Source organism: Embiotoca jacksoni, unplaced genomic scaffold (assembly GCF_022577435.1).
Source record: "Embiotoca jacksoni isolate LCO1_2020_lvr unplaced genomic scaffold, fEmbJac1.0.p SCAF_18, whole genome shotgun sequence".
NCBI lineage: Eukaryota > Metazoa > Chordata > Actinopteri > Embiotocidae > Embiotoca > Embiotoca jacksoni.
Window position 1 is genome coordinate 7,027,351 of NW_027185318.1, and position 27,006 is coordinate 7,054,356.

Genomic DNA, 27,006 nt, shown 5'->3' on the forward strand with positions numbered 1-27,006 from the left:
GTTGATAAATCTTGCTCCTCTGTGTCGCAAGATGCTGAAAAATCCTCACAAATGTTCAAACAAATATGCTCATTCTCGATGAGCATGTGATGAATGAGCTCCATTGATTTTGTGCATGAAACCAAAACAATAGAGACCAAGACAAATGCTCGGCCTGTTGAAGATAACAAGGCAGCTTTGCAAGGCTGGGCAACTTTCTTTATGCACATTTGAAGACACAGGGTCGACAAAATCAAGAAATAAAAGACAATCTATAACTTTACACTGGATGAGAAAATAATCAACCCACTGTAGATTATCTGTCTCTTATGCAGATAATTGAGTGAGTTATTAAACCCCAGATTTCCTTGACGAAAAAAAAACATATTCCATTGACAGGGTTCAAGACCATGAACTCCTTTGGCACAGGATGTGTATCATAACACACTTTCCATAACTTGTATGTGAAATAGCTGAAATATTGCAGGTTGCAAAGATTCTGATATACTATGGACATATAAGATTGGTTTAAAAGAAAAAACCCTCCAAAACATCCACTAAAGAGCAAAATGGAGCGAGATCTAGATGGACCATGAGGTGAGATTGTGTTATCAACGGATATTTCAAGGATGAACAATATACTTTTTCAATCCATGAAGCCTGGTATACTCTACAGAAGAAGATTCTGAACATTAACATAAATAGACCTTGAGGTGAGATTGCGTTATTAATTGCTAATTGAAAGATCAACAATATTTTTCCAACCCATGACACCCCGGAAAACCCTAGAGACGAAGGCAAAATTGTTTGTCCAACAAAATATTGCATCAGCTGGCGTCTGCCGAAATCGAAGATCCCAGTTCTGCTGAGGCACCTTGATCAACCTGGCAGATCAACCAGAATTCCAGTGCTGCAAACTCCACAGGGTGAAAACTCCATGACAGCAAATTACAAAGACAGCATTTCAAGATTTTAAAGTCAACAAGTGAGCCTGACTCTGAGCTTGGGCATCAAATGCACTGAGCCAGTAATGCCCACCCTGAGCTACGGAGCAGCAGAGAGACTCTGCAGCGTCAGTTGCAGTGGGCGCTGTGCTTTTCGGGCCAAGCAGCAGCAGCAGCAGCAGCAGCAGCAGCAGCTGCAGAGAGTGTCTGTCAAGGCTCTGTCCAGCTCCTAATGGGATATTCTTGTTGTTGCCAGCGGATAACTCTCATCCTGTGTTCTGGACTACAGATCAAAGAAAGCCTGCACTGCACAGAGCTACCAAGGCTGCATGGAGGGAGAGGACAGAAACAGACAACTGTGTAGGAAGGGTAAGTAAAGGGTAAAACAACAAAGAATGTGGGAGACAAAGCAAGAAAACAGGGAAGAAAGAAAGCAAGAATGACTGGAGATGAAAAAAATAAAAGAAACAAACCGAGTATTGCGCCCCTTCGTTCACCCTCACAGGCAGATTATAGCCCATTCTTCTATTTTCTGCTTCTATTAAGGTGAGAGGACAGGGTGGTTGAAAAGAGGGGTGGGAAAAAAAAAGTTAAAAGCCAATTATAGAAGTCAAGTGGGACTGCTTTGTTTTATTTTAACCTAATCCAGAAAGCTTGATAGGGCTGTGAGCAGTATCGCAATGTTCGGACTGAACAAGATGGCATCACTTCGCGCATGTTTGTCCAGCAGGACCGACAGCCTCTATGCTGTGAAAGACTGTCCTGCAAAACACACAAGAGACGTGACCCTGAAGGTGTGGCGAACTCATTGGGTCAATGAGCAATGACGGGGAGAACTGAGGTATCCTCACGTCTGAAGCTGGCCTGGCTTGTACCCTGTGAGCAGAGGCAGCCCTCTGTGTTCAGGGTCAGTGGTGATGTCAGGGCGAAGCTCTTTGTCAGGTGATGTGGAATCAACCTTTTGAATTATGAGTGGCAGCCAGCTGTGCAGGTGATGGTCCAGAGATAGGAGCATGACTTTGTGTGATGAATATCAAGAGCCAAAAAGCATGGTGATGGGAGGCCAACAAAAGGGAATGTAGTCTTATACACACACACACACACACACACACACACACACACACACACACACACACACACACAAAGAGCTCCGTCAATCACCAGCAGGGAGAAAGATGCCTTTTCCCAGCGTTGACGATAGCATCTTCACTCCAATGGTTCACTTTCAAATGAGACCTTTGACAAAAAGGTCTGAATCTAAAGAAGGGGAGTTGACTAATGCGCGTTACATGCAGGAACTTATGAGTGGGATGAAAGGTTGTTTTTGAAATGTCAGGGGGAATGTAGTGATGCATGATACTGAGCACACTGCACATTGCTACCACTACTACTAGTACTGGAGGATTCATGTTTGGGTATTGCCTGATCATGATCTTTTGATAATCAGATGAATACCTGAATGCAGAGAAATGCACAGCTCTACTCCATTCAACCATTAGCTACACCCACTTTGTTCTGTGCAGGGTCACGGGGGGACTGGAGGCCCAGCTGACTTTAGGCGAAGGTGGGGCCAACACACAAACAGACATTCACAGTCTACTACTTAATTAACTGAATTCCCATGCACTGTTTCAAAACTGTAAAAGAAATATGAATGATTAAAAGGTTTAAAACTACTGCAAAATGCATAGAAATTAACTATTTCCTCTGATATAATGCAGTTCAAAGAAAGTTCAACCTAATCCTGAGACAATGTGCAAATGTCACTTAAGGAGAGGTTTAGTTAAGATTTATTTATGACTAAAATCTCATTGAGATCCAAATCTCTTTTGCGTGCGAGACCAAAGAACAAATTACCTGTTGAAGATTATTCCAATGACAGTTATTCACCCAAAACAACCATTTCACACATGCACAACCACTCCGATGTAAACAGTCATAAATATTCGTATTTAAGACATCATTAGTTAACAAGGCCTTAAATATTGTGACAAGTAAACTGATGCATTCTAGATATCAGCGATGACCACGCAATCTTTTCATTCATAACCGGCAATAGTTGTCTGCAGTAATGAATAAATGGCACTGTGGCAGAAAGAATCTAGGTAACGTAACACCAGCTGAAGATCTGTTTTTTTTTTACTATTCTTCAAAACGCTGAAATTTCTACCTTGCTGCAGGGACGTAGAAGTCTACTGAACAACGTGTTTGGTGCACCTTCCCGTCAATGTTGGGTACAGGTCAAACAGACCTGAAAGTGATTTATCCAAAACTAAAATGTACTTCTAAAAGCAAGAAGAAGAAGGAAACGAGTACAAAACACAAGCTGTAGAATAGTTAAACAGCTGAAACAAAGAATCATCACATGCGTCACGGCTTTCTTCTTCTGCCATGTGCTTGTTCTATTTGTTCTACAGCTCCCACCACAGTGTTGGAGAGCCACGGCAACTCCTGCCCGGAAGAGTATGCAGCCTGAGCGAGGACGCGCACATTAATTGTTGCAGACAGTTCACACACCGCCCACACAAGACTGGGAGCATGCTGCAAGCTTAGAAGGTCAGTGAAACAAGACACGTTGGCTTGTTGTGGAGTTACTTTTTAGATCATTGGGGGGAAAACAAATGCACTAAAATATAGGTATTTGGGACGGCGATTAATGTCGGGGCGGAGGAAGAGAAATCACATCTGCTCTGCGATGGAATGAAAATCACTTTGTGTGCAATGTTTAAACCTTAGAAAAATGAATTTCACCTAAATAGGGTGATATATAGGGTCGGTGCCATTGGGCTTATTGGCTACACAAGTTTCAGATTGGTGGCTTGGGTGAAAGTTTGAGCTCAAAGTGTAACTGCGGTTTATTATATAATGATGAGCCGGTGTTCCTAACTTATCCACACAAACGACACGTACCAAGGCGGCAAGTGGACTAACATGACTTGACAACGGACAACGCAGAGAAGATCTTGTTCTCTTGTTTCATCACTCCTCACTTCAAAAAACCCAACTAGAAATAAACGAATTATTATCTCATAAAGGCTCTTTTCAGCCCTGCGTACTCACACAGATACAGACATGCATGTTCACACACAACTGCAGTGTGTGGATATTGTTTAACGCTCCCCCGTTTCATTAATAGAATTGGATAAATGCATTCTATAGTTTAAATCCACCTGCTACAAGAGTGCGGAGTCACAGTAGGGGAACCATTACAGCCAATGGTGGGTGGCACGACAATGGATGGAGTGAATATTCAAAGATATATGATATATGTCATAAGATATATATATATATATATACATATATATATATATGCATATATATATATATATATAAAGACATTTAATGTTGTTTGCTTGGATGTAAGAAAAATAGCTAGTGCCCAAAGTTGGTGTACAGGGATTATTCTTGTTCAAACCCCTCCCGACTGACACACACACACACACACACACACACACACACACACACACACACACACACACACACACACACACACACACACACACACACACACACACACACACCAGCTCCTACCCACAAATGCATGCATGCACACACACCCACAAATGTATTTCTTGTTTGGAAGAAGGGGAGAGTGAGGGGAGCAGAAACAGTGCAGTGAAGCAGATGTAATTACAAAAGGCAATACAAGCTGTGCGTCCCCAAGTCTCTCTGACCCACATGGAGGAAGTAAGTCAGAGCTTATCAGGGTGCCACAGAATGAGGAAATCTTCCAGCAGAGGTGGCAAGTGCTCCCTGCTCTTTTCAGATGTGACACATTGGGAAGATGACGGAGGCTGCAAGGAGAGCAAATGAGGAAACAGTCCCTCCTCTCATTCCTGGGAGCAGGCTATCTCTGGTTTTGCTGGTTCGCTCCAAGAAGGGCGATTTGAGGCAGATAAACAGCTCTTGTCCAACTGTCACCTCATACACAGACTAAGGGACGGGTAGGAGGGAGAGAGTATGTAGTAAATTAAATGTTGTTTGTTGGGAGTGCTAAAGGTATCACAAAAAAAAAAAAAAAAAAAAGGAAACTGTTGTCTTCATAATTTGTCTTTGTAAGTCTTGTGTTAGTGTCACTGCTGCTGCTGCTGTTGTTGTGGCTGTGAAACATGTGGATGTATTGTTTTTTTTGGTTTTTTTTAAAGTCCTGTGGAGAGATTTGACAGGAGTTGTCAGATGACAAAGTGAACAGCCAGGAGATGAAGATGGGTACACTTCTGACAGGTTTATTGCAAAAACTGTAGGGGCAACCTGTTTGGCCTGACTGCTGCAAATACATAGACATACACAGGTGAATGCAAAAGACACATACCTGCAAATACTGTATGTGAGGACTCATTTTTTTTCAGAGATGAGTAATGGGAAAGGAGTAAAAAAAAAAAAAAAAAAAAAAAAAAGATTAAGCGTTTTAATGCGTATGTGCTGCCATAAGCTGAAATATGGCAAAAATAACAGGGATGTTTTTTTCACGTGTGGGTAAGATAGAGAAAAATATGACTGCCATTTGAAGAATATCTATATTGGACACATGCACTGACACATGTGCAACAGGTAACGTCAAAGCAAATAGGTCCAAAATTGACTTTCAGATGGTCGCACACTCCGGGAATAAATAGCACACAGCAGTGAGAAAACCAAAGAACAACCTCCTCACAGTGCATTTTGCCTGCAGGATGCAGTCCCCATTACCTCTGCTGATTCACCGGAGGTAATCACCAATATGGCTCTGGAGAAATCGGAAGGATAGAGGGTGGTGGGGGGGGCGTTCTGTTAAACAGAAAGAATGAGGATACATGGAGGGGCCTTTGAATGAAATATGGCTTATATTATTTCTTTCTGCTCTCCAGACAGGGCCGTCTGTCATGGCCAGGAAGGGGCCAGAGAAAGTGGGCTAAGTGGCCAGGCCATTTCTTGTGCCTTTCCAAGTGGCTGAATAGATATTAGGATTTTACAGGCTATTACACATGATAATTGCACAGCATATTGAATTTTAAGCAATTTTCTCACACCGTCTCCCTCTTTCTTGCTGCATCTTTTCTATAAATAAACACTTTACAGTATGCAAACTAGCCATCATACATGGGCTATGATTTAAACGTTGTTTATGACGTACAATCATCATCCACGGTTGTTCATGTAAATTCAATAACAGCACTCTGCTAATTGCAAGGCTTAAACCCATTTTTAGATATTCATCTAAGCCAATTAAGTGAGAGGCGGGTTGGGGATGGAGCATAATCCTTGTTTGAATGTTAGTGCACATTGAAGAGTAATAAGGAGGCCCAGTACACGCCAGCACAGCAGCATGTATTCACTATATGTGTTTGAATTGACAGTTATATACTGCTAGTTATAGACTATACTATTGCAAACATAATTTTCTCACGACATTCAGAGGGGATTGTTAGTCTCGGTTTAGCAAATGTGTAATGATATCTTCCCTCAGCAATAAAATTACACACAAAAAAAATCAAACAAAAAATAGAAACAGCACTGATTCCAATTTTGCAAGCCATAGAATTAAGACTGATTGTTCACAGCAGGTGCTCTTATCGAAAATAAGATAGCATCTTTAAATAAAGAGAGTATTTTTTTTTATGAAGCCTACACTACAGAAAAGAGTGGAATTAAATTGAGGGCCAATTTGGTCCCATTACAAAAATTAAACACAGCGGCAAAGAAATTGAAGAGGAAGCACTGAAACAGTCTTTTCATGAAAAAGAAAATAGGATTCTGCATGGAGTTGTCGAAACTGTGCCTGTTGACCACATTACAAAGCAGCACATCCACAGATTGACTTTTTCCTTCCTTGCGTTTTAAGTTAATTAGACTGTCTAACAGATAGAAAATCTGTCCTCTTAGCTGTCAGCAGAGAGACTTGAGTTCCTAGAGTCTGCAGAGTTCGAGTATGATGTGTAAGAGTGTTTGAGCGGCATTTCCATGTGCATCAACCTGCACAGAGGCACAGCTTGGTCACGATAAAGAGAGGAGAGCGAAGACAGATTATGAAATGCTGATGGAGTACCCTCAGCACTGCCATTTATCAACATAATTAACCATAATCAGCACTATCCGCAGAGAGAGAGAGAGAGAGAGAGAGAGAGAGAGAGAGAGAGAGAGAGAGAGAGAGAGAGAGAGAGAGAGAGAGAAGGGTGGATGATGGAGGAAAAAAAGGACCAAGTAAAAATGCAGTAAAAGGTGCCACAGCGGCAAAAAATGTAAACGTTTACTATCCAAAACAACCTCCATAAAATTCTTAATGGTTGAAAATGTGTATTTTTTTACTGCTGATTTCTGATATGTTGACATCCAGTCCACTCGTCCATCCATTAAACATGCATTACTTTTTATTATTCACTTGTTCTGAAGATCTGCTTTGCGCTGTTATATCACCATAATATTCATGTGTCACATGAATATTTTTACCATTACTTGCAAAGTAAAGTGTCCCCAGTGCATCTTGAGACCAAACCTCTTGCGGCCATCATATCATTTTTTTTGTGTGTGTTAATGTTGGGACTTTAAAGCTGAAAAAAAAAACAATCTGTGCCTTATTTTATGCAGAAGCTTGCATGACACTGCTCCACCGCTGCAGCAACACAAACACGCTGCCGGCTTGTCAACTCTCGCCTCCATCAAGTGTCTCTAGCTCATCCCGCATAATTTGAATAACTGTTCATCAGGGTCAGCTGACATGCTGACAGATCATCTGAAATACCCAGTCAGCTCACGCCATGTCTCCAGCCAACTTCCCATTACACATGCTGATCTGTTCGTCTTCATTCATTATTAACAGCCAAATGCAGCCGGGGCCATGTAGGCCACTTTATGGGAGTTTAAAATTTAAATACTTGAAAATTCCTGGTTAATTTGGACGATGACCTGACAGCGGAAAGGTGCCTCACTGCATACAATCTCAGAGAGACTAGCAGCTTATACTGCAGTGACAGCATTAAGGCTTTTGTCAGTGATTCAGACTCTGCATCAGCAGTCGTATATTACCATCCAACAATTACATTTACTGTTATTTCAATACTGTTAGCTCAAATAAAAAAAACAGGAGACGGGAAGAGAACAGTAGCTGTAAATGGGGCTGGTGCTTGTTCACATAAAAAGCTGTCTCTGCAAGTGCAAAAGCTCTCTCTTATGTAATAAATGTTTAAATATCTTAAATTTTTGAACGATTGATAGCAAAATTGTGAATTAAAAATGTATTCAGATCTTCTGTGCTGTGTAGGCAGTAGGAACTAATATTTATATTCTCAGTACATTTTACAAATTTGATTACAACCCAGAGCCCTTGTTTGCACGGCTGAGTCTCTTTTTCTTTTTCTTTTTTTTATTGTCTTCCAGAAAGGTTGTGAAGTGACTTCTACCACGGCCCTTTTTAATTATCTGTATGTATGGAAAGGTTTGAGCGTTACGTGTTCCACAAGGAAGTCCGCCAGAAGCCATTCCCGTATGACCCTGACCTTTTCAGGAACTAATAGAATTACAGCACACTGAATGCCAATTAAATAAACACATAAACGGAAAACAAAACAGGCAGATGGAGCACAGGAGTGTAATTGCTATAAAACCCCTTAAGGTAAACACATGTTCCCGCAGTAGGCAGCCTCAGTGAGATATAGGCTGATGGGGAAAGGGAGGATTGTGTCTGTGTGTTTGTGTGTGTGTGCACTGAGGGACAGAAAAAGGAAAAAAAAAAAAAAAGCAGGGGAGGAGGGAGTCAAACAGGGCAGGCAGGCTGGCCTGTGAATGTGTTGTTAATTTAGCCATGTTTTAATTAGCCCTTGTGCCAGAGAGCAGCAAAGCTGAGGGGGCCTAATGGGGAGCCCTGAAGATCCGGGCAGACTGAAAGAGGCCACCAGATTGACATGCCTAACTACTGCCTGCCTCAGACCTGCAGCTGGGCACACTCGGAGCCCCACAGCTGTTCGAACTGCCCAAAGGTAAAACAAAAATAAAAAAAAGAAGAAGATAATTCTGCAAGAGGCCTAACAACACACACACACACACACACACACACACACACACACACACACACACACACACACACACACACACACACACACACACACACACACACACTAGCGCTCACTCATGCTACTTTATTGACTCCCATTTGTTCTTTCTTTCTTTCTTTTTTTTCATAATTTTATTCCTCCTGTGCCCTCTGTCTAGTTTTAATTAAATCATGGTCTGCTCTTTTTTTGTCTCTCTCTCTACTTAACAATGCAAAGACAAAATCTGACAGTTGCTTCGGATAATGCTCCTGACTCTCACTCTCTGAGGGACAATCTCTGTTTACAGTTCACACTTCAGCTCAGTCGAAGGCTGGCTGTGTGTGTGTGTGTGCTCTGTGTATTTGAGGCCAGCTGATATTTAAAGAGTTTGACTATTTTGTGAGTTTTACTCTCATAATGAAAAAAAAAAGAAGAAGAAAAAAAAAAAGGGTGTGGGGGAGGAGGGAGGGAGGGGGAGTGGAGACAATCCCCTCTGAGCAGCAAACAGTGCGTGCCCTGACGGAATGACCAAATATGAGCCTAACTGCCTTAGTTTTCTCCAGGGATTTATGACATGTCACCTTATTATCTGTAGGTCGGATTACTGCCATACACTCCACTCCAAAATAAAGAGGCTCCATGCCACATAAAGCCCAAAGTCTTTTCCCGACCGTGACGCACTCCCTTGCACTTTCGGCACAGATTTAAAGAATTACTACACTGTCCCACTGTTTTTGGATGAGGAGTTATTCACCCGAAGCCTGATAGACCCACTCGACGCTCCTCTTGTTTGCCGTAGCCCTTGATGTATCAGGACAATCAAAAGGTCAAGAGGAATTCTTTTCTTAGTGACACCATCCTGATGAGCCTTCCACTTGAAATGGATAGCAATTGGTTGGTGAGTACCCGAGTAATGTGGCAAAGCTCTCCAGTGAAGACATGAAGCTACCTGCAAGATGGAGATAGGGCAGGGTCTGGGGACGCAAGGGGAGAGGATCTCCTACTTGACTTTGAAGACAGAAGAGACAAGATGGAGGGCTTGAGATGAAGGAGGCTGATTCAAATACTGTGCCGAAAGAGAGAACCCCTATCTACCAGTCAGACACTATCTGGGGAGATATGCAGCGGTCACCACAGCTAATGGGAACCTGGATGTTTATTGTCTTGTTAATTAACAAGAATGTGGTTCCGACTGTAAAGATGCAAAGTGCTTGAATTCAGGGAGGATGCTGGCAAACGTCAACAAAGCTGTGGCAGCACACATGCGCAGGTTTCTCCTATTGAAACAAAGAAGACAAATATCGCTGGTCAACCCCTTTAACAACTCTCCAGCGAGCGGTTAGAAATTTTCTCTGCATCGCGGACGAGTAATTGCAAGTTGTGAGCCATATTTCCAGAAGCCTTAGGATAGGTAACTCACTTGTCTGCCAGTTGAGGTGTTTGATCTGTTAACTTTGATCATACAGAATGTAGACTTGGGCAGTCTGATTTGACTGCACAGTGTGAAGAGAGGCCCACGGTAGGATTTTTTTTTCAAACACTGTTTTCTTCTCTTTTTCCGTTTCCTCCTCAGTTATACTTACTTGTTTTAAATTCATGATATGACACCGCTTCTGGGACATTTGGAGGAGGTAACTCCATTGTCAGCTTGAACCGGAAAGCTCAGTATCTTTGACAATCTTAAAATAAACTTCAACAATAAGGGAATACTGCGCTCACAACTCATTTTATGTTGCCTTTTTTTTTTTTTTTTTGGCATAGAGACAAATGCTGAGTGAAAGACACAGCAAAAAGAAAATCAACCGCTAGAAACGACCTTTTGGCATAAAATCTGATCGCTGGAGGAAAGAAGGATTCTGAAGGAAAGCCACTGGGCTAAAAGCCCCCTACAATCATTTCCATAATTCATATTTCACCTAGCTTCCAGTAATGCTGAACACCAAAATAGAAATAATGGACTTCCTGGCCCTTCTTTTTTCACTCATCACCTCCCATACAGTACCTGCAGACTATCCACCTACACACACAGAGATATACACACACACACACACACACACACACACACACACACACACACACACACACACACACACACACACACACATACACACACACACACACGCGTGCACACACTCATATTGCTCTGGTCTACACTAGCAGTATCAGAAGACTTTACCAGCTCTGGGCTTCCAATTAGCCCCACTTCTCCCCCCCTCTGGTCTCTCTCTTTGTGCTCATCAATGTACCAGCTATCCTGTCTTATACGTGTTTCTGAGAGGGTGAACATACTGTAACCTGCTCTCATCCAAATACAATAAAACTCTCTAAATGAAAGCAAAGAGAAAAGACAAGGCCACTGTCTTGAAAAGTGTCTGTGCGAGAAAGAGACTGACAGAATGGGGATGAGATGGAGAGCAGAGGCAGACAGAGAGTGTGCTGCAAACTGTGAGCCATGAAGGACGCCCATTAAAAGATCCGTGGCGGGCGTCTCAGGGACACACAGAGAAGGACTATGAATGCACGACAGGGCCAAAGAAAGAACAGAGGCTCTTCAAAGCTGATTGCATCACTGAGTGCGTCCCACCCACTGCCCTGGCCAGCCAATCAATGAGCCTATTGTTGTGATGTGCTGTTTTATGGTTTATGGCCGTCCATGTGCCGCAGTGTCTGGCTATCATATAGCTCTGAAACTGTTACCGTTGATTATAAAAGGCCGCTGCCGCACAACCTCCCTCTCCCTTTATACTTCCATCTACTGCAGAGCCAATTTGCTAATGGATGCAGCAACCTTGTGATTTATTGTTGTCAAAGATGCGCTCCAAGTAAAATGCACTGAATGATTTAAGTTTGCAGGCAAAATTTACATTTGAAAGCCAGCCCACTCTGGAGAGTGCCTCACATCAAATATGCAAAGTTGATTATGTGGGGCATCTATTTAGTGGTTCTAAATCATTGTTCTAGCCCTCTCAGTGATATTAAATGCTGTATGGATTGTCTGGGGTTTGTGTCTTTTCTCGGATCTGGTTGCTGAGATGGAAATTAAAAAAGGTTCCAGTATTGCAACAAAACCAAATGTCTTCACTGTCTGGTAACTCCAGTATTAAATCTGTGTAAAGGTTAAGGTAGTTCCACTGAATGTTACTGGAAATTTCCACTTGAGTTAAAGTCGTGTGGGCTGCATGCTGAAAGAAGAACAGGCTGTATTGAATATAACAGCTTGTACTCAGTTTTATTTTCTGCCTTTTTCCATTCAGTATTCAGTGTAGACGGCAGACAGACGGTCAGTTCTACGTCCTAGCACTTGTATAAGCATGCCAGATCTAGAACCCTCTATCTCTCTGACCCTTTTTAACCTGTGTCAGCACAGGGTTATTACAAAGACAGACCGGTAGGAATGTCTGAGAGTTCCCCAGGGTGTCTGGGCTGCTGCTCAAACCAGCTGTGGCTCCTGGAGCTGAGTGACCCTCTCCAAAAACTAACAGACAGTTCAAGGCTGCAGATGCAATCATTTTCCTCTCGCTGTCTTTTACCTGTTTCACTCAATCGCTTCTTTCTCATCAACCCCAAACCTTTCTTTTAATCCCCTCTCTCTCTTCCTCCCATGCCACATCTTCACAAGTAAAATACCAACAAGTCATGGTGTCTCAGGTGGAGAGGCCCACAGTCAGAGTTTCTTTTAAGTACAGGTAGTTAATGCAACACTGGGGCCAGTCTGAAGTCTGAAACCTGTTTCCCAAACAAGATGTTGTGCATTAAAAGTACAAGATGCCGAGGATCTTTTCACCAGGACCCAGCACCCCCACAGAGACCTGGGACATCCTGATGGGTTTTTTTTGGCAAATCCAAAGTGTCAATGGCACAACAACATTACAGCTAACAGTGGACAGACTCGACAAAAAAAATAACTTTAATTCTACTCTTTAAACTTAAGCAGGCTGCTCACAGAGTTCTCATATTTCACGTCCTGTTCGACTGCACAAGGTAGAAAAGAACATTGTTCAAGTGCCATGCTGATATTATTTGGATTCTTTTAACAACCAGCCACGAGTTGCACCGGTACGTCCAGCGTGTGCTTCAACCCATGTGTCTGAACATGTAAATTGGACCTGTGGATTGTAACCTGTGGCTGTGGGCCAGTGTGCCGAGACACACTTGGAGACCGTCAAGGACATGTTAGAACCCACTGAGCAGCCCTAGGGCGCTGCTTTGGGGTCTCAACCACCAGCCTGCTCTGACACAAATGAACACACGTATACTTAACATGTTCCCATTCTGACACAGACCCGCTGCTTTCACCACAGAGAGAACACTGCACCACGCCGTAGAGAGGTAATTTGCCCTCTGTGCCTCGCCAAAGACCTGAGCACTTTTCAAATGTCATTAGTCATTAAAAACGATCTAATGGTGATCACATCAGCACTTGCAGATAAAAATCACAGCACATTTGACACCCAGGGTCTCTATTTCCATTCTGCACAGATGGATGTTAAGGATGCTCTGCAGGCAACCGGAGGTGCGGCTCCACAGTTGGGTGGATTTGCTAATGTGCTAACATGCATTTCATTGCTGTGTCAAAACCCAAATACGGATTAGAAACGAATGTGACAAGCAAATGAAAAATAAAAGGGGAGGACAAGAGCTACCTAAACCCAGGAGAGTTTCATTGCCTCAAGTCCGGGTTCACTTATGAAATATTTGCAAATAAGTGGAAGCAGCATGGAAGCAAAGCAAAGAGACGTCTGAGTTTGGAATACAGTATTTTCAGATTTGCATGTGGAGGGTAAAAGGAGCAAAAAGTCACACTGACCTTTCAGTTGGTCACGCAACAAGGCTGTATGGTTCATCCCACTCCATCCCCCCTTTTTTTTTTATTAATAAATGGGAGAGGCTTTGAGCCTCAAGTGACTCATTAATATAATACTTACTTTATCCCACTTTCAAAATGCTCTTGTAATGCAGCAATGGAGTCACACAGATCAAAAAGGAAACCAAAACTAGTGAGAAAGAAAACCCAAGCAAAAGCAACACATTACATATCTGATGCTTATCTGGCATTTAAATCCCTCCCTGCTCTGCTCTGCTTTACTGAGACTCGGATTGCATGTATGATCAAACAGAGAGATTGGACAACCAACTCACTTCCTTTCCCGTTCACACCGCACCATGTTGAAAGGCTTCATTAAAAGCAAAGGGCTAGATATAGTATCAGAGGCAATTTTCCATGCCTTTCCTTGGGAAAAAAAAAAGAAAAAGAAAAGAGGATCCCATTGTTAGAAACAGAGAGAGAAAAGTCTGTCAGGGCCTTTCGATGAGATATAATACAGTGCTCCACCGCTTCTGTGTTGTAATCTACAGTGATGTGCTTGGGCTAATGGGAGTCTGACCTGCAATCGAGCTCATTGGGAGCCATGCAAAGAGGTAGCGTCGAGGAAGGGAGGGGGGAAAAAAAAAGAAAAAGGGGGATGGCAGGAGGGCAGAAAGAGAGACAGAGGGAGAGAGCAGCAGGAGGAAGATAAAGAGAGAGAGATGGGGGAAGAATGGCTTGAATTTTTCTGACAATGAAATGTCTCCAGTAATTGTTCCTGCAGTGATAAATGGTGTCCCATTGTACGGTGGGTCTCCTTGTCCTTGGGAGTCAAAGAGATGAGGAGATGGGAGGGGAGGAGGGCAGCGGAGGGAGGGGAAGCGAAGATGGACTGGCAAAGCAGCATTTAACTTGGCTTCGGCTGCAAGCAGTCAACTTTCTGAAGGTGACGGTGTGTGTGTGTGTGTGTGTGTGTGTGTGTGTGTGTGTGTGTGTGAGTGTGTGTGTGTGTGTGTGTGTGTGTGTGTTTGTGTGTGTGTGTGTGTGTGTGTGTGTGTGTGTGTGTGTCACGCGCATACATGTGTACACCGGTGTTTTGTGTGTATCCGCTGTCGGTGTCTGCGCTTGTTTGTGTCCTCGTGTCGATGTGCTGTATATGTCGCAGCATTTCTGGCAAAGTGAGCCAGCAGGCAGCACAGTTGTGAGTGGGGTCCCTGCCCTTGGGGATGAGACTGACAGAATAAAAACACATCATAACACTGCAGTAATATTCCCTTGACAACGCGCTCAGAGCACTTTGTGCCCCAGAGGCATTTTTTGCAGCCATCCATGGGGAAGAACATTTACCATGCTGTGACTTCTCCAGCAAACAGTCTTTTAGAGGCCTAATGATTGAAAGGACAATCCTAACAAGATTTGATCTTTTCCTCTTTTTTTTTCAGTTACTTGCATTTTTTGACAGTTCTGTTTGATGGCTATACAATAGATCAATAGATCGATAGATCGATCAATCGATACTTAATTAATCCCATAAGGGGAAATTTATATATATATAGATAGTCCAAGATTAAGGATATTATTATATTGTCAGGCTCACTACTCACTCGATTAAACTCACAACTGCAAACAAATAAATAAGCTGCAGCTACATCAGTCACAATGGAGAAGGTTTATGCATATTTTAAAATACCTGCATTAATGAAACACAATCAGAGCCCACACAAACATAATAATCTGGGTTTGGTTCAATCAGCTTAGCTAGCAAAACTAAAAATATCATTGAAATTTTAAATCTGTGGGTGAAAGCACTTCATTTTAAACTCCACAACAATAACACCCACAAGTTTAACTAATGTACAACATAAAGATATTCCCACCTACTCCCTGCCCACGCCGCAAATACGATCATCACAGCTCAGAGAAAGGTGTTGTTAAATGCTCGTGGAATTCGATTATTTTAGGATTTTAGTTACTATAGCGAGAAGAATCAAGCCGTGTGCAAACTGTGGGTAACATCTATCACTGTGGGTCCGTGGAACACGAGAAGAATGGCAGCTGTTTGCGCTGCAGCAGCACATGAGGGTTGAGCGGGAAGAAGCTGTTCAGGCTTGGGAAGGATTGCGAAGGCGAGGAAGAGGAGGACACACTGTAAATGCACGGGAGGCTGCAGAGACTTGAGAGAGTTAACCATGACACACATTAATCACTGTGGCCTCTCTATGCTGCATACGAATGTGTGGCGTTGATGATCCTCCACCCTGCGCCGCACTCTTACCTACAGCTGTGACACAAAACACAGACCCAGCCGTGACATCCAGTAAACTGCTCTCTTCTCTACGCTCCTCTTCCTTCCTTGTCTTTTCTTTTTTTTTTTTTTTACTCCCCCCCCCCCCTCCTCCCTGTGTTTTCTGCATTATCTCGTCCTCTCTCACCCCTGTCTACAATAGCGCCCCCACAACGAGCATGCACACAGACATTCATCTTATCTCTACCCCCACCCCCTCCTCTCTCCCTGGTTCCCCTGCTGGCCTTGGACAGGTCCATGCCAGGCAGAAAGCAGGTGGCTGAATGAAAAAGGTTACACTCATTATACAGATTAAACCTGTAAATGCCCTGTCGTTGGTGTAATCGATGTGCCACTTCATTGAAGTGACTTATTGATCAATCTCGTCTGGGGGTCGTACTCAGTGCATCGTTATAGCTTTGGTAGTAGCGAGGACTGCCTCTCTTAAACAGATGCACTAACAGTCCCTCACCCTTACTGGCAGTGTAATAAAATACCAGGTTCACTTCTGCCTGCGACTTGGTCTGGAAGCAGCACGACTCTCAGACAGTACTATTGAACAATATGAAGCAACTACGCAAACAGTGCAGCAGAGTGAACATTGACGTCATTGAAAGCCAGAAGGTGAAGTTGCTTACCAACTGCAAGGTCTGCTGTTTGTTCCCTCTTGAGGTCTTTTGCTGCTTGACATCAATCTTTCTGAGATGTCCAAAACTAAAAAAAAAAAGTGTCCATTCTTCAACTTTTTACACACATCTTTCTGACAGTACCTCAAACAAGGCATAATATATATAGTCCATGGTCTAGACTACATAACTAAACACCATGAAGCCAATGAGCACTATTCTTATATAGCGGTCATTCAACAACCTTTCCATGGAACAAATACACCTTGTGATTTTTTTTTTTTTAAGATATTCCGGTAACAGAAAAACCAAACAAGGAAGAAAAAAAGAAAAAAAAAATCAAAGACTATCCAGTTCTCTTGATGGTGGTAATTAACATCGATACACATCTAAAACAGCACGTTTTCTTTATCTGTAATTGTTTTTACTGAGGCAGCTGTGCTCAATCCTACAACTCTCAATCAAGAGAAAAAAAAAAAATACCGTTTAAAGAAATGCCTCAAGACACACACAGTGCCAGGCAACTCACTCGGAGCCGTGTGTTCTCAGCAGAAAAGATTAAAATAATTATTTGAAAAGCTTTTGAATTAAGTTAAGAGGGGAAAAGAAACTGACAGAAAACACAAATACATATTTATAGAGTTCCAAATTCTTGACAAAAGGGGAATAAAGGATATTTGTGTGAGGGTTCTCCTAACACCTGTTCAATCTTATCAGAGGGCTCAAATGAACTACACTGACACCATTTTGCCTCGCTGAAAGGCAATACATTTGGCTCCATTGAAAGGAAACCCTTTACTGCAGGGAAGGAAGAAAGGCAGAGCAGCTGCCTGGCCTCACATGACGCCTGCCTCTCCCAGCCCACAGATCAGGCCAACTCCGTTGCTACAAAGGACATCAATTTGTGACTACAAATACCACAGCTCGTCTTGCCCCCACATTTAGAGGGGCAGTGCCCGCACCACCCACTGCTCCTCTTTGGAACTCCTTTGTGCCTGCTGCATCAGTCTGATGGGGGAGGTAACACGTGCACCTTTGGATTGAAAAAATAATTGGTTTTGGTAAATGGATAGATGGAGGTGTGTGATCAGCCAAGTTTGGGAAGCTGAGTTTGCATGCTTATCATGCTGCACAGCTGCACACTGCGGGCTTTCTTTGTTTTATGGCGCCTCGCTAAGAAGAGCCTTGATTGCTAGCGCGGCAGATTACTTTGTTTTAAACCATGGCGGAAACAGCTCCAAATAAATAGAGTAAATAGAGAATTACACAACATCAACCCAGGAGTGTTTGAAAGTTAATTATTTTATCTACTCTTTGAACCACATCAGTCTGTGCCCCTCTTTCAGGACGGTCACACGAAGTCTAAACATACACATTGCCTCAGTGATTTGTAGCAACAAGAGGTTGAGGCATAGGGCAAAAATGATAGGAATCTCTCGCCTGTTGCTAAGGGACAAATCTTTCACGTTAGGCAGCTTTCATTTCAACATGATACGCCCTCCCAAAGGCACAGTATGCTCCATCTGGCTGTACACCACAGGTCTGCTAACAGAAAGAAAAAAAAAAAAAATCAGAAAAGCACCACATTGCTGAGAAATGCGTCATGTGTACATACTGAGCATTTGGATACTCTGAGCAAGGTACTGAGGAATTTGCCACAAGAGTGAGAGTGTATGCGTCTCGCTTCTTGCCACCAGGAGTAAGCTCCTACAGTATGAGGAGCCATATTAAAGTCGCAATCATTCACTATTTTTTTCCCTCCACCTTCAGTTATGGGTGGAAACAGATGACCGGGAAATTGCACCCTGTCTGACAAATGGCAGGATGGCATCGCTCCATGGGCTGCCCACCGGCAAACTGCTGCTACTGAAGGAAAGGACGTGAACAAATCGCCTCCCGCTGCTCCAATTACTGAGCACGCTCATCTCACAGAGGGACTGCAGTCAGCTCTGTGGGAGGGGGATGGAAAAACACTAGCCTGTGTGAGGGCATATGATGATGGGGTCAAGGGTAAGATGACATCTCATTCCAATCAGCTATCAGCCTTAATTTGTTATTTCACTAAAGTGGGAGTCCATCAGACAGGTGACCAATACAGTTAGGACATTGCTGCATAATTCAAACACTAAACTGGTAATATAGCAGGATCCAATTTACATAAAAAAGAAGTCTGTCATGGTGGTGCTAAATATTCTATTCTAGTGTTTTAGAAAAGAGGAGAGCTGAGGATTTTCTGTCCAGTTAGGATGTGATATACTTGAGCTCTGCAATGGGGGTTTGTCTATTCACCATTAGCTTAAAGTGCTCCTTAAGGGAGTGAGAGAGCTACTAAGTTTTAAAAATAAAAATCAGGGTAAAGCTGGGATGAGGGGTGGGGGCTCTTTGTTAGATTTAAATGCTGCACTATGTTCTCTGTGACAGCCTGTTGGTAATTTATTGCAACAGCCATTACGGTTATTAGAAAACTCACTCAGGAAGACAAATGGCAGCCTGGCTGGTCGTTGGTCTTCCGTCAGGGCTGACAAGGGAGACGTGGCACTCTTTGCTATTGACATTTTCACACCTGAAGCCAAGCTCTGCCGGCTGTATTGCAATTCAAACCCCAACTTAATGAGCTAAATCATCCCCGGCCTTGGCATACAGTCTCTCTTCATTTCCTGTATAAAAGGAGGAGCATTCTGGCCAGCAACAAGGTACACAGCCTTTAGGAGCAGCCATTTCATGGGCATATCTTTTTTTTTTTTTTTTTTTTTACCCCAGACTGACAGATTAAAATGAATAGTGCCATAAATAACTTCTATCACAAAGAGCCATTAAGAGAGACTGTTACGAGTGTCCAAATGAAAGCCATTTCTTCTGTATGACTGAGAGCGAAGAGGGAAGAAGGAGGAGATTTGAGACAAAGGCACCGTGTGCCAAAGTCTTTTTTTAAATTCAACATTTCTAAAGGCCTGTGAGTCATATTTCACTCAGTGGCCCAGAAAGAATGACAAATGATTCCAGTTGTTTTGCAACAATTGAATGTGAAAGGTGACATGGCTATCAGAGAGGGCTTTGGCCACACAACAACACCTTGTTCGGTAAGGCGAAACGAGGGCTTAAAAACGGTTGAGAAAAAAAAAAACGTCTTAAAGTTTAAATTCTTTGGATGCTGTTGATTCTTAGAGGACACTCCAGGACAAAAAAAAAGATAAGGTTTGACCGGAGCAACACATTACAAACCAAAATATCCAAAATAATTAAAGCATAAATGTGCTTAGAAAAAGTCATCTATTTACATTTATTTAAAAGCATTCATGATACTGCATATTATATAATGTGCAAAAAACATGGTGGAGATTTTACAATAAAAGTTACACTTAAAAAAAAATGTAGAGAGATTGCAAAAAAATTACTGGATTCAGTCTTTAGCAACCACGAAGATCCACCACATAGTTCATGGAAATACAGCATTTTGTCTTTTTGGAACTTTTTCGAAAGCCAAAGTCTGGCTATAATGATGCAGACTTTCAGACAAACTGAAAGAAGATCAGGGAGACAGACAGCTGACAATGAGAAAGGAGCATAGTTATGCAACTGTGCAGGAATTACTTCTTGGTTTAGACTAACCAAAGTTGACCTGCTTGGGTCTGTCTGCTTACTGGGGCAAAAAGCACTCGCTGGCTGGGGAGACAGCAGTCCAAAGAAGTCAGCCAGCTAGAAATGAAGTTTATGAATAACAATGACATTTCATGTTCAATATGCACTGTTTAAATATGGAGGAGCGTTGTCATATTCTTCCACCTACATGTGTTCCTGAAAGGCAACATGGTGTTGAGTAGCTACATGTGGAATTGCTAATAGGATGTCATGTAAAGCGGAACGCCGGGTGCATGAGGGTAATAGTGAGATGACACTGTGCTGATAGCTTCCACAAAAGTGCAGTTTGTGGCATGTTTGTGCATTTGTTGAGGGACAGGGTCACATACAGCACAGGCTGGTTACATTACCTTGTGTCAGGAAGCGGAAAGACCGTTGTACCAGAAAAAGTCTGATATTTCAAAACAGCCAAACTCCCACCATTCGTGACGTGAGGCTCATAAAATTAAAACTTTCCTGGTCCTAAAATGATTTAATTCTGTCTTTCCGAGGCAGGATAAGAATACATTTGGCCTACACATGGTGACGTGTACTCTTCATGTTCGACCTTTATTGACGATATCTATTGGTTTAGCGAAGGCCAAGGTTCGGGGCAGACTGGGGTTAACCGCCATTCCCTGACAGCCCAGATGAGAAAGTGATGCGCACAGTGGGAGGTCACTGTGTGTCAGTCCGCCAGCTAAAACTGGCTCATTGGGAAACCGGCACGCTCCATTTAACTTCACAGGGCAGCCACATCCTGCGTCTTTCTCACACACACACACACACACACACACACACACACACACTCACACACACACACATTACCCTTGTTCTCTCAGCCTCTCCTATATGGTCTTGCAAGGCTCCCTTCCTCCCATAGCCTTCCTGGGAAGTCAAAGTCACTCTGCCTCATTAGGGTAATTGAGACAGGTCCTCCCGAGACTAAAGAGCTGCTGAATTGCTGCCCACTCACGCATTTAAAAGACCACTTAATCAAACGCTTCTGTGTGTATGTTTCATTCTCTCTCTTTCTCATCATTCCCCTCCCCTTTCTTGTCATACTTTTCTTGCGTTGGTCTACGAGAAGCCACCGGGATACAGTGAGGTGTCTGAGTGCTGCTAATTGCCAGAAAGGAAACGATCTCGGGGGTTTCCGTCTCTAGACTACAGTTCCCTGGTTTTTGAGAAAGCCTCTGGTCCATGGAAGTGTGAATGGGTGACAGCAAAGAGAAAAAAAAAATGCTGATCCGTGGATGTTGGGGAGGAGTAAGAGGGTGCGGGGATGGGGGCCGGGGGGGGCGCAGACAATGAGTAAGGGAGGAGAGGAAAATCCACCACCTCAGCGATTCTGGGGGCCGGGCAGCTCTGAGCTGACAAAGACACCCAGATTGCGGCCAGAGGTTGTCTCAGCGAGGCGAAGTGTGCCAGAGCACCCGTCATGTAACAAGTCAGATTTAGCAATACTGCTGGGTCAGGTCAGACCCAGATTGAAGTCAGAGTCACGGCTGGCGTGGCGATTCTCGCCTCTTCGCCTGCTCATCCATCTGAACACAAATTACTGAGCCTTCCGTCTTTTGCTTCGAAATATAGACCAGTGTGTCTTGCGCGAGGGTGTGCACTTAAGTCGCACACACAAATCAAAACAAACCTGACTGCCTCGAAAGATGCTCGAGGGTGGATAAATGCTCTTTGTGTTGTATTTTGTTTCCTCAACACGTACGTACAAGCCTTTAGCTCAAGTAGATGCGGACAAAACTGAGACGCTGTTTATCTGCTCCCATGAAATAAGGCAACGCGGTTGCGTTCGCCTAACATACCTAACGCAAACAGAAAAAGGGGCGAGTGTGTCACCAGAGAGACCCCTCTCTTTAATAATGCCCTGCATTTCTGCTATATATAACATTTCTACAATTCTCTTTTTCTTTTCATTTTGCTTATTTCCCCCGCGCCACATATACACCTTCTTTCCTTCCTTCCCTCTTATCAGTGACAGGCTGGAAACAGCAGCGAGATAAGGAGACGCCAAAGCCGATACACGGTGAGGTGGTCGAACACCCACGCAGATTAGTCATTGACATGTTTGTCAGTTAACAATGACAAAAAACGTGGAGCTCCAAGTGGTAAATGGGAACAGAAACAATGAGATACATTTTCCCTCATAATGCATCTACGGGCCCTGAAGCATTAGCAGCTAGAGCCAGGCGCTTACTGTTCGTCCCCCTGAGGTGTGCCAGGACAGATTACTAAAAACGGAGCTGCCGCTGCATACCTTAATCACTTCCTGTCACTCAGTCGCTCAGACTGACACACAAACCACATTTACACACATACATATAAAGTCAAATACACATTGGTGTGCTGCATCACTCCCCAGCTCTTCCAATCTGGAAAGTAAAGCCCCTCTTTTCTTTACATATCAGACTGTTGAGAGCATCAACTGAATGCTGTGTTGATTTAAATTAACTTGGGATAATCAAACATTTTCCAGGCAAGTTTCTATAAATAAAAAAAACATCCCCAAGATAAGAGAGATTTCTGTTTACCTCAAGAAATACTGTTTAATTTCCTCCGGGGTGCAATTTAGTCATTTTACATGCACATTGCCACTACTATGTTGTTTCTTTTCTAGCGCATCACTACACACATGCAGCTGTATACATATTTTACTATTTCAAGCCAATATAATCTGCAGGTGAAAATTTGAATGATCTGTTGATGACCACGATATTTGAATCATTCTGCCCTCATGATGAACTGTTATGTTTTGGTGTAACAATCTAAAAAAAAAAAAAAAAAAAAAGAATATGATGGACACATTTTCTAAGGTTGTCTCTGTTAAAATAACTGCAATAATTTAAAACTATGTGCTCAGTTCTTAGGTCAAGTCTCATCTGTGGTTGACAGAGATGGACTCTCAGCGTCACCATCAGCCGTGATGTGCTTCGGGCTCGTGTAATTGCGGCTACTTTGTCATCTATTGAATAACACTAAAGTACTCTGCACCCTTTCTGGGGCAATAATGTCTCTCAGTGTGCTGCAGTTTCTGGATGTTTTTTAAGGTCAAGCAATTTTTTCTTCACTTTTGCCACAGTCTCTATAATAGGTGAAAGTGTTCACAGCATTTGTTAGCTGCTCTTTTTTTTCCCCCTCCTTTGGAAATGCCACGTGTGAAAGTGCAATTCAATATTTTTGTTCATTTGAACCTCATTTAGTTTAGCATTACTGAATGGTTTTTTTTTTCCCCTTCATCCATATTCCCATTTAGGCCACTAGAATGTATCACAGAATTACAAAAAAATAAATCTTACTAAATTCTGGCTCAGGTAAAAGTCGTTACAGGTCCAGAACAGAATGGTAAACAGAATGCATGTGTGAAAACCCTCAGCCATTCAGGTCTTGGTGTTATCCGAGTCCAAGAACTTAGAAATCGAGGCTAAAAAATGTCTTCAAATTTCATCCCCATAACCTAGATTACTCTTCCACAGCTCAGAGGGATGCTGTGTTATGATTGGGCAAGGTTGATGACCCAAATGCACGACACAAAAGGGAGGTGGTAGAACAAAAATTAGCATCACTTACTGGCTGTAGTGAAATCAGGAAATCAAAGCACAATGAGTGAAAATCCAAACAGGGAAGGTCTGACACAGGAATTGGGAGGTACGGAAGTGATGCAGAAATAATGTCCAACAAGGTACAACAGAACTGTCTGATAACATGGAAATGGAAAAGTAGCATACTGTATATGCTGACGGGGCTGATTGTCATGTGGCTGCAGGTGAGGTAGGCGTAGCAGGCCAAAAACTGAACATAGAGAGACTGAGGACACAACGGATAAGACCAAAAAGACCAAGAACATGACAAAGCGGCTCTGTTTCTTCCCAAAAAGCCATTATTTTTTTTGTAGTTTAACAAGACTGAAGATATGCTACGGTTATCAAATGAAAAATGTTCATCATATCGCATCCCAAAGTACTGCGTTCCTTTAGGATCCAAGTGATTTTAAAACTAGTCACACTAAAGATAAGCACATTTCATATCTTTAAATGGAAAGAACATTCATTTTGTTTTATTTCCATATTTTCTAAATAGGTGCCAGGTTATAGAGCATCTTACGGTGTAGTACACGAGAGTCCTAACTTCTCAAACAGTGTAAAATATTACCACCTACTTTAATTTCATTTAAAAGACCTGAGTAGTCAAATCTAATGATCAAACATTAAAATCTTTGAAAAGTATGTTTGTCATCTAAACCACAGCTGAGACAGTGCTATATTTTGCTCTATAATTTGACAGATGTTGATTTGTGTGCAGTGACTGAGAAGAACTGATTGATTGCCGGCAAGCTAATCAAGTATTGTTGACAGGGAGGACAACTTAGAGAATATTTAGTGAGGTCAGTGCTATCTCTGCCTTCAGGGAGCACACAAGTCCTCAGCTATTCAAATTGCACTGGAAAGATAAAAAATGTCATTTGTAAACGAGCCTGTTCATTTATGAGCAGAAGTAGGATTTATTATTGTTCACTGCATGCTTCATTAAAACCAACTATCTTGTGTGTACAGGCAGCTCAACCACCTTGATTTTGTTTTATGCATGCTTTGATAAATGTAGCCCCGGGAGTTCAGAGGCCTCCTCTTTCCCTAAAGCAGACAACAGACAAACATTAGAAGTGGATTCTAGTCAGGCACCTGCCACTTTAAATGGCACTTAAATCAGGAGAACGGCCAGGAGTCCCCTACTCCCTTAAAATGTTGTCATTTAGAAATGTTTCTGCTTTAAGAGGGTGAAGACTCGACGAAAGCCCGGAGTATGAAGTCATTCTGTGTCTTCTCCTTTTGCCTTTAAGCCACTTACTTTAGATGGAAAACAGAACTTCTTTACAGTGCAGCACTGAGGATTTTGTCCCTTAATTCTGCAAAGTTTTTGTTTTTCTCCCAGACAGCTCCTGCTGGCTCAATTAACTATTGATCAGATTTGTGGAACCGAATGTAAATAATTAACAAAAGTGGAGATAGCATCTGTAGCCCAGCAAACAGCTTCAATACAGAGGCCTCTGTGTCTCTGATCAATAGGGCGTGGACAGCATGCACAGCAGCCACCGCGAGGACCTCTACAAGGTGGCCACGGAAACAGAGAAAATCAAGTTTTTATCAGACATCGCAGCCGCGTCAGCAAAAAAACATCAAGACCGAAGTAGTAATCAGAGAGTGGCTGTTTTATTAAAGATACCAGTGCGGTGAAAAAAAGATCTCTTTGACATTTAGAGGTAATCTAATTCATTCTCTGATGTGACATACTAATAGGTAAATGAAAACTGAAATAGTGGCCGTTGGAGCACTGAGATGCAAATGGTCTTTTCTTCTACAGGAACTCCACTGAGAATGATGTGCCCCAATGAAAATCTGTCATCCAATAAGCAGCTCTGAGGGGAAGTGATACCCCGATTGTGTCCAACAAAGCCGCTGTAAGTAAAGATGTAACATACTGCGGAGAGAAAAGTGTGGAGCTCCCCTGGGGAAGCGTCACTGTTGGGGGGGAATTGAGAGAGGGCCTCTAGGTAACCCTATTTGAATATGAATGCCTCCCATGATCCACATCAAGGGCATTGACAGGGGCACCTCTATCTACAACTACCTCCAGCGTATGTAGTCTGTGTATCCGCGTGTGCACAACTGATCACTGCGCAGTCATCAGCCAGCCACCGCATTATTCCAAGGTACTTTGTACAGTGCATTAATCACAGGGACCCTTGAGCGCTTCCATGGATCCAAATATTCCGACCTTGAGGTTACAAGAAAGACATTAGTCCTGATCCATTCAAAGTATTGGAGACAGGGAGGGGAGGAGGCAGAAAAGCTTTCAAGGTAATGAAATTCTGCCATAATTTAAAGGAAAAGACTTGTGGGGACAAGCCTCGGCCAGAGTAAGAAAAAAAAATTAAATTGGATTTTTTTTTTTTTTTCTTTTTCCCCTTTATTTTAAATTAGGCTTAAGTGCATGTGGGGGGTAGTTTTTCTTTCTCTTTTTTTTTTTTCAAACAAAAGCATGATAACAGCATTAACGTTGAGAATGAATCGAATCATTTCCAAACCAATTAACCTTTGACAGAATGGATGAGTGGACAGGAATGAGAATGGGGCTCAGTGGAGAGGAGAGAGAGAGAGAGAGAGAGAGGTGGATGGAGGAGAGCAGGCAGCCGTGTGCAGAAATAGGGGCCTGCAGGGGGGTAGGAGGGGCTAGAGGGGGGCTAGCATTTTGCGGGTGACTGCTGACGGAGCGTATGGAAGAAAAAAAAAAAAAAAAACGACACCCAGAGAAACCCCATTCAGGCCAACAGAGACTCGCCAGTACTGTTGGTGGTCGATCTGAATGGGGAAATGTTGGTTGGCGGTGAAGCATGCTTCATCCCAAAAGGGTAAGCTGGACACTGCATGCAGGGAGCAAGAGATGCTGAGGATCAGAGAGGACACCAGCCCACTCAATCTCACCTCCTTCTCCTACTTTGCGTCTGTCCTGCCCAGTCTGACTGGTAGTAAAAGGGGTCCGCAGTTAACCCCACTTATTGCTCATGCTGGCTCTCACTCCCGCTCTCCCTCTATCTATCTATTTCTATTCCTCCCTTACTGGCTCGCACACAGCTGCAGCCGGTCCATTAAGTTAATTAAAGGCTCCATTTTGAGCTGGAGCCCGCTAGCAAATACGAGTGCCAATCAATAGATCTCTGGCTTATTTTGTGGGAGGG

General features: G+C 42.9%; 1 protein-coding gene across 5 annotated transcripts in view; it reads right to left on the reverse strand.

The window, feature by feature from the left end:
- The window catches only part of pacrg (PARK2 co-regulated), a 194,998-nt gene that overhangs the window by 76,907 nt on the left and 91,085 nt on the right, over positions 1 to 27,006 (reverse strand). The window lies entirely within an intron of this gene.